Source organism: Sapajus apella, unplaced genomic scaffold, assembly GCF_009761245.1.
Source record: "Sapajus apella isolate SASKATOON/1434 unplaced genomic scaffold, GSC_monkey_1.0 scaffold5, whole genome shotgun sequence".
Taxonomy (NCBI): domain Eukaryota; kingdom Metazoa; phylum Chordata; class Mammalia; order Primates; family Cebidae; genus Sapajus; species Sapajus apella.
The window spans coordinates 40,106,443-40,114,610 of record NW_022436945.1 but is presented as its reverse complement, the minus strand read 5'-3'; the positions used below and the strand labels follow the sequence as shown (position 1 = coordinate 40,114,610).

The window sequence follows — 8,168 nt, the reverse complement described above, 5'->3', positions numbered from 1 at the left end:
GGCTTTGTGTGTACTGATTTATCTTCCTCCCACCTCAGACTGCCTCAGAGCAAAGCCTGGGTTGTATTCATCCTTGTATTCCCCCGTGGCTTCTTCCAGAGAAACTTGCATGTCGTAAGTGCTCAAAACATATTTGTGGAATGAAGAAATGAATGAGCTGTCATAGCCACTGATCACATTAAAAATGTTTACAGAGAGGAGCATGGAAGTGCTGTGTTCTCAGTTTGCTTCAAGTTCTGAGTTGGTTTTTTTTTTTTTTTTCCTCCTACTTTAAATTTTAAATGTAGGGACTGGGTGCAGTGGCTCCTGCCTGTGGTCCCAACACTTTGGGAGGCTAAGGTGGGAGGATTACCTGAGCCTGGGAGTTAGAGACCAGCCTCGGCAACATGGAGAAAATCCATCTCTACAAAAAATGCAAACATTAAGCGGGCACAGTGGCACGTGTCTGTGGTCCGAGCTACCTGAGAGGCTGAGGTGGGAGAATTACTTGAGCCCTGGAGTTCCAGAATGCAGTGAGCTGTGATTGTGCCACTGCACTGCAGCTCTGGGTGACAAAGCAAGACCCTATCTCAAAAAACAAAAAACTTTAAATGCAGAATTAATCCTACTCTTGTGACTATGGTGTACTCTTAAATATGTGCGTATATATATATATATATATATATATATATATATATATTTTTTTTTTTGAGATGGAATTTCACTCTTGTTGCCCAGGCTGGAGTGCAATGGCATTATCTCGGCTCACCGCAACCTCTGCCTCCTGGGTTTAAGCGATTCTCCTGCTTCGGCCTCCCAAGTAGCATGTGCCACTATGACTGGCTAATTTTGTATTTTCAGTAGAGATGGGGTTTCTGCATGCTCGTCAGGCTGGTCTTGAACTCCCAACCTCAGGTGATCTGCCCGCCTCGGTCTCCCAAAGTGTTGGGATTACAGGAGTGAGCCACCATGCCTAGGCAATATATGTATATTTTATGTATAAAGTCTATTCTTTTTTGAAGGAAATTTTGTATTGTTTTAATTATTTTTATGTACAGAAAACTCAACAGTGTACATTTAACCCGGTTTCGTGGCAAGTTCTTTACCCTTTGCCTATTCGAGCTAGGCAATGTGAGCCACAGACTTGGGACCCAGGACATTGCCTCCCCAATGATGGCAGATCTCATCATATCTGTCTTTGTAATTGGTCCTGATAGCTTCCACCAGCTTAGCCAAAGTGCCTTTGTCTTCCGAGTTAACCTGTGTGAAGACGACGGTGGTGCAGGTCTTCCTGTGGACTAGACGTCCCAGTCTTGCCTTCCCTCTGATAATGCAGTAAGGGACTCCCCTTTTATGACACAGAGCAGGCAAGAAGACAGCCAGCTCAATGGGATCCACGTCGTGTGCAATCACCACCAGCTGAGCTTTCTTGTTCTCCACCAAGGCAGTGACGGTGTTAACTCCTGCTTGAAGGACAGGTGGTCTCTTACTGGGGACATCCCTTTGCCAGCCGCTTTCTTCCTGGCCCGGGCCAACAGCCTCTGCTTTTTCTCTTGCTTTGTCTCTGGGCTCTACTCGTGGGCCAGCTTAAGCAGCTGAGTAGCTGTTTGGCGGTCCAGGGCCTGGGTAAACTGGTTAATTGCAGGGGGCACTTTCAGCCGCTTATGGAGGATGGCTCTCTGTCGCTGCAACCTGATATAGCAGCAGGGCCATTTCACAAAGCAGGTGAGGTTTCTTTTGGGCTGGATGTCCTGTCCAATGCCAAAATTCTTAGGGCTTTTCTCAAACAGGGGATTCACCACTTTCTTGGCCTCCTGCTGCTTCACAACAGCAGGCACCGGAGCCACCTTCTTTCCCTTGGCCTTCTTTTCTTTCAGCATCTTGGGCGGTGGAAGGAGAGACTAAAGTCCATTCTTAATTGTCTGCAGTAGTGGAGAGAGAATTATGAACTTAATTGGAATAGGTCTCAGAGATTATCTCGCTGACTAGTAACTATTATTATTAATGTCTGTTATTCATTAAGCATTCACTATATGCCAGGCCTGTGCTAAGCACTGTATATATCTCGTTTAATGATGGAAACAACCTCATACAGTAGGTAGTATCATTAGTTCTACTTTACAGATCAAGAAAACGTACCCCATGATATTATTTAACTTACCTTGGGTGGCAGAGATAATTTAAATATTTTTATAACTGACTAATTACAGTAGATTTATCTTTCCAACACATTTCATCCAAGCTAAAATGAAAATCATTTATATTTTTAGAAAATAGAAATTGATGATGGCAAGAAGTGGTCCAGAAGTGATTGCAGCCAGCCGGAAATTAAAATTAGCTTCAGGTCATGAATTTGTCCTTTTAGAGAATGTTATTGAATACTTAGCATGTGTAACACACTGTTCTGGGTTATGTGGGTGGATATGGGAGGCATGAAATTATTTAGGACCAGGTTCCTTTCCTCAAAGAGCTAAACATCTAATAATGGGGTTCTGCCCTGATTTCACATAATAACAATATAAGATAGAGCATGTTGGCCCATGACGGCAAAAACAGAGGAAGTGCCCAGGTTCTGTTAAGGGACATATCACTCACAGCTGAGGAATTAGGAGGTCTTCAGAAAGGCACTTAAGGGGCCTTGGAGGATGCAGAATCAGGTTTGGAGGCGATCAGGGTGGGAGGACGAAGGGGCCCTTGTGACCAGGAGAAGAGCATCCGCATGTGCAAAGTGTACAGCCAGTCTGAAGGAGTCACCCAGAGCTTCGGCCACTCTCTTCCCAGCCCGGCCACTTCTTCCCCACACAGAGGGTTTATGGCAGGAGTACAGGGCCAGCTGCCACACCTGCACTCTGATTTGTCTTTTCCTCCATCCCTGACCTCTCTCTGTCTCTTGGTTCTCTCCCAGTAGCTCATACACATGTCCAGGTTTTCTCCATCTTAAAAAAAAATCCTCCCATAATCTTGTATCTCCTTGTGGATATTTGTTTCTTTCTATCACGGTCTTCAAAAGCAAGTCTCTGTTTGTGGTCTCCATGCTCTTACCCTCTATTCTCTCCTCATCCCAGTGCAATTCCGCTCTTGTACTCGGTGCCCTCACTCTACCCTACCAGGCACCCCACCTCCCACCCTGTGACTCTCAAGAGAGAGAACGACTTGCCAGGATGATCGATAGCCTCCTCATTGCCAAATCCCATGGACATGACCTGACTGGCAGGTGACATGGCCGCTCACATTCTTTTTCATGAAAACTTGATTCTCTCTGGCTCTGGCCTCTCACTTGCTGTCCTTTGCTCCTCTTTCTTTATTCTATTTTTTTTTTTTTGAGAGAATTTCTCTCTGCCACCCAGGCTGGAGTGCAGTGGCATAATAGCTCACTGCAACCTCCACCTCCCGTGTTCGAGCGATTCTCCTTCCTCAGCCTCCCAAGTAGCTGGGATTATAGGTGCATGCCACCACACCCAACTAGTTTTCGTATTTTTAGTAGAGATGGGGTTTCACCATATTGGCCAGGCTGGTCTCGAACTCCTGACCTCGTGATCTGTCCAGCTCGGCCTCCCAAAGTACTGGGATTACAGGCATGAGCAACTGTGCGTGGCCCTTTGCTGACTCTTTCTATGCACAAGTTTAGAGTGGTGTCTCTAACCCTGGTATTCAGCCTGTGTTCAGTCTCAGTGCACACTCAGTCCTGAGTGAATTTGCTGAACCTGATGGACTCAACCACTGTCTCTGTTCAGATAAGTACAAGAGAGCTCTAACAAGGACTATCAAATCCGTGCTTCCTGAACTCCCTTTAGGCACCAGGTCTCTGATGCCCAAATGCTCATACTCTCTCCTCGGCTACCAGACCAGACATCTCCACCTACATAGGCCACAGTTCCTCAAACTTGGCATGCTCAAATGCAGCAGATCCGTTATACCCTCATGCCGGAATCTAGATTTCTGCTGAGTTCCCCATCTGTATTAGCGGCACCGTTCTGAACCTATGTGTCCAAGGAGAAAATCCAGTCCTTCTTTCCTATATCCCATTGGCGTCTTGTTGAAGCTATGTCTCAAAGCTCTCTGGGAGCTATTTTTTTCTTCTCCACTCTCACTGCTATCCCATCTAAGCATCTCTTACTTGGACTATCCTGAGTCTCCTGTATCATCCCATCTTCAGCATCTTTTCTTTCAAATACATCTTCCCATGCGCTGTGCTGTTAGAGTAAATTTCACAATCGTCACCAAGCTATGTTACTCTGCTGCTCATGACGCTCCATCACATGGAGGGCAAAGACCACATCCCTTAAAAGGGCATTTACGGCCCTAAATGGCTCAGCCTCCGCTCCCTTCATTCATCCATAGCCATCCAAGTTCTAGTCGCACCTGACTACTTACAATTCCTCTCTCAAGCCTTTTGCATGCCCTTTTTGTGGTTCTTTCTGGCTGGAATATCCTTGACTCCCACTCATCTAAAGAACTAATACTCCCCTCGAAAAACAAGACATTCCTGACACCTTCCAAAAGAGCTGGTGATGTCAAACTGTGAGGAGCCCCTACCGGGTCAGACTGGGACTCATTCTTTAATATCTAGGGTTGGTACAGAGAGGCCTCAGTAGATGTTGTCTTAGTTGGAGCTGCTATGACAAATTACCATAGTCTGGCCGGCCAAAACAGCAAACACTCGTTTCTTACTCTACAGTTTTGGAGGCTTGGAAGGATCTGAATCTGGATCCTTCCCAGCCTCCAGAGGTCCAAGATCAAGGGACAGACAGATCCGGTGTCTGATGAGGGCCTGCTTCATGGTTTGCAGATGGCAGTTTCTCTTTGTGTCCTCATCTGGTGGAGAGGAGAGAATGAGAGGGAAAGGAAAAGAGAGAGAGAGAACCCTCTGTGTTTCTTTTTATAAGAGCACTGATCCCATTCATGAGGGTTCCACTTTCATAACCTAATCACCTCCTAAAGACCCCACCCCATCTCCTAATACCACAGCATTGGGACCTAAGGTTTCAACCTACGACTCTTAGGGGACACACACAATCAGTCCATAACAGATGCTACAGGAAAAATGAAGTGTTAACAATCTCAAGCTTCTACCCTAATACTTTAAGGCTTTAAGCAACAAGGCTCCATGAAGAGGTTTTTTTTTATTTTTATTTTTTAATTAATTCAAAGACTCATCTGATAAAATACATGATCAGTGATAGTAAGGGGTGGTTTTCAAAGGATCTTAAACTTACTTTTTCTCGTGTTAGGTTCCTTACTGGAGCTTGGCATGGGGGAAGTGAATTCACTCTGGGTGGGAACAAGAAAGCCATTTAGGAGCCCTGCCATCCTCCCTGCAGCCTCTCTGACCTCTGACAGCAGCTCAAAGAGTCCGCTCCCTGAGACTCTCCCCTCTACCCCCTACTATTAGAAATGAAGCTGAGATGGAAATTATTTCCTTTTTTGATATATCAATTCTGTAGGTGATCAGCCACCTTGCAAAGAGATCTCTATTGTTACACAACATCATTAATGATAGCAGTCTTGTGGAGGATTAAACTGTTATCGATCTGTCATTTTTAAGAATGCTTTAGATTTGCAACATAGAATAGTGAATTTGCGACATTATAGGAACCAAATAAAAGATTAGTGTGATTAAATGAAAACCACCACCAATTAATTTAATCTAGACTAAAAACTGCAAAATGGTTACTAATACTTGTCATAATTACAATATCATTAAGGCGCCTTTTTGGGTTGTTTTTGTTTCTTTGTAAATGGGATTTAAGTCACATACCCTATGAAATGATAAATCTAACTGCGTGACTACCAGGTGCAAGAACTCGATTTGTGTGGCATGAACAGGGCTGCTAATCCCTCACTCGTTCTTTTCTGTTTGGCAGCTAAACATTTCCTGGTGTGCCCTGTAATAACAGGCAGCTGTCCTGTCAGCTCCACTGAAAAATGAGATAATAAGGCAGGCAAATGATGTCCTTTATGTCCCGAATCTACCACTTCCTGCAGTTTTCTTCTCAAATGCTTTAAGTAACAAGGATCTGTGCAATTTTCACTGTTTCTTCTTCTCAACAAGTTTGTCCAAATTCTTGGTGAATGTCATTTCCCTTTGGGACATTTAGTGGAAAAAAAGGCAGCCTGCTTCATTGCACCAGGACAGAAGGCTTCCAAAAAGCCTCTGAATGGGGTTTGTCAATGAAAATCCCCCCTCAAAAGCAACTGAGGTGATCGGAACTGTAGCTAGGGCCTGGAGGGATGGGTTTGGCTCCCATAGAAGACAACTGTTGTGGACCTTTCCGTTGTGCCACTGGAATAACTGGCCCTTTCTTCAGAAGCTGCAGTAAGAGCAACAATATCCGGCGAGTCTTGGAAAAGGGCCGCCTGGCTGGGAAAATAGCTCCAGGTGGGGAGGATCTTCTCAACCCGGAGAGCTCGGGATAGTGTACAATGCGTGCAACTTTCAGGGATGTGTAGATGACAGAGTGACGGATGCAGCAAACCACATGGCGTGTGTATACCTATGCAACAAACCTGCACGTTCTACACATGTACCTCAGAACTTAACGTATAATAAATAAACTTAAAAAAAAAATTCAGGGATGTTGAGGTCACTTGTGTCTCTGCTACATTTTACCAAAAAAGGAAGTTGAGGCTCACCCTGGAGGGCAATCTTGGCTTGAACCCAGGCATCCCAATGGCCAGTCTAGTGTTGATGCCCTTCCCTAAGAAAAGGGAGCGTTTTATAATCCATGCTGACCCAAGACTGATAACACAAGGGATCCCCCCTGCTTTAAATCCTGTTCCTAATGTTAAAGATGCTTAGTGTTCAGAGAACGTATATGATAGAAATGGATTTTCAAGGACTCATTCAAAAATCATTCATGAATCACTCAGTGGGCAGGGGTTAGAGAGACGAATAGGTCAATTGATTTTGCTGCTCAAAGTAGTGTCTCAGGAGGTGGCAATAACCAGAGAAACACATTCCAGACAGCCTAGGCATGGGGGTGGTGTGCGTGTGCAGCAGGAGGGGCTTGCAGTCTGAATCACTAAACTCTTCTTAAACAGCCCAAGAGGAAAATACTTGCTTCACTTCATCAACTTAGTCAAACTACACATACTCCACTTTTCCTCAGGAAGGAGGATCCTGCTTCTGTGACAAAGTTAGATTCTTCTTTCTCACCCTTTGGTGGGATTAGCCTTCAAAACAGCTGCAGGGACCAGGGACTGCCCTGGGGGCTGGAGACACTGTGCCTGCTGTTTGCCACAGGCTCTGGGAGGCCTGTGCAGCCACCTGGGCTTAGAGGCTAAAGACAGTGGCTGTCCTGAGCGGGGCTTTGTCTGGCCTGGCCCCAGGCAGGGTTCAAGCAGGTCTGTAGGGGAGGTACCCTGCAGAGCTGCTCACAACCCTATCATAATTTAATAAAGAGCTGAAGAGAAAAGAGGAAATTAATAAAGGGCTGAAGAAATTCACTTTCCAGGCAATAATTTTGCCTCCCCCGTCTTTGTAAGACTGTGATCAAGGTAAGATCTATGCGACATTGAGAGATCACTGTGGTTTGGTAGCATTCTGTCTCACCTTTACTGTGGGAATAAAGCACCCTTTTATTCACTTATTACTTCCTTTCTCTATCCTCCTCCCCTTTCCGACCCAAAGTTTTCTTTCCCCTCTATTCCTATTCTCAGGAAAGAATTCTACACCTAATACATAATGAGCTCTAACGGCATGTTCAAGCACTGGTTCAATTGCTTTGCAAGTATTAACTCAAATTCTTATAACAACCCAATAGTGTTTCTATTGTTATCCAACGTCACACAGCTGGATAGAATTAGGTAGAAGGAATTAGGGTTCAAATACAGGAAATCTGGCCTCAAAGTGTCTTTTATAACTCCTTTGGGAGTGGATGATCGATTCGTCCGAAAAATACACTGTGCAGTACAGTAGCCACTAATCGCATGCAGCTATTGAAAGTCGAATCTAACTTAATTAAAATTAAGCAGATTGAACAGTCAGTTGCTCAGTCACACTGATCACATTTCAGGTATCCTGCCAGCTACTGTATTGCACAGTGCAGGCACAGAGTATCTTCAGCATCACACAAAGCCTGAATGGACAGCACTGCCCTAGACAATTCCCTGCTTCTTATAATTTTATTCTGTTTAATAAGGCCAAGAATGAAAACAAAAACAATAAGAAAAAAAAACTCATGATCTTT

The 8,168-nt window shown here is 44.7% G+C and overlaps 1 long non-coding RNA gene across 1 annotated transcript; it reads right to left on the bottom strand.

Annotated features, from left to right (window-relative positions):
• Positions 1-1,334: 1,334 nt before the first annotated feature.
• LOC116548740 lies at positions 1,335-5,010 on the bottom strand. Its single transcript, XR_004267522.1, has 3 exons — positions 4,988-5,010; positions 3,130-3,131; positions 1,335-1,445 (listed from the first exon to the last, which is right to left on the bottom strand). It is a non-coding gene; the product is annotated as an uncharacterized LOC116548740 (long non-coding RNA).
• Positions 5,011-8,168: the final 3,158 nt, after the last annotated feature.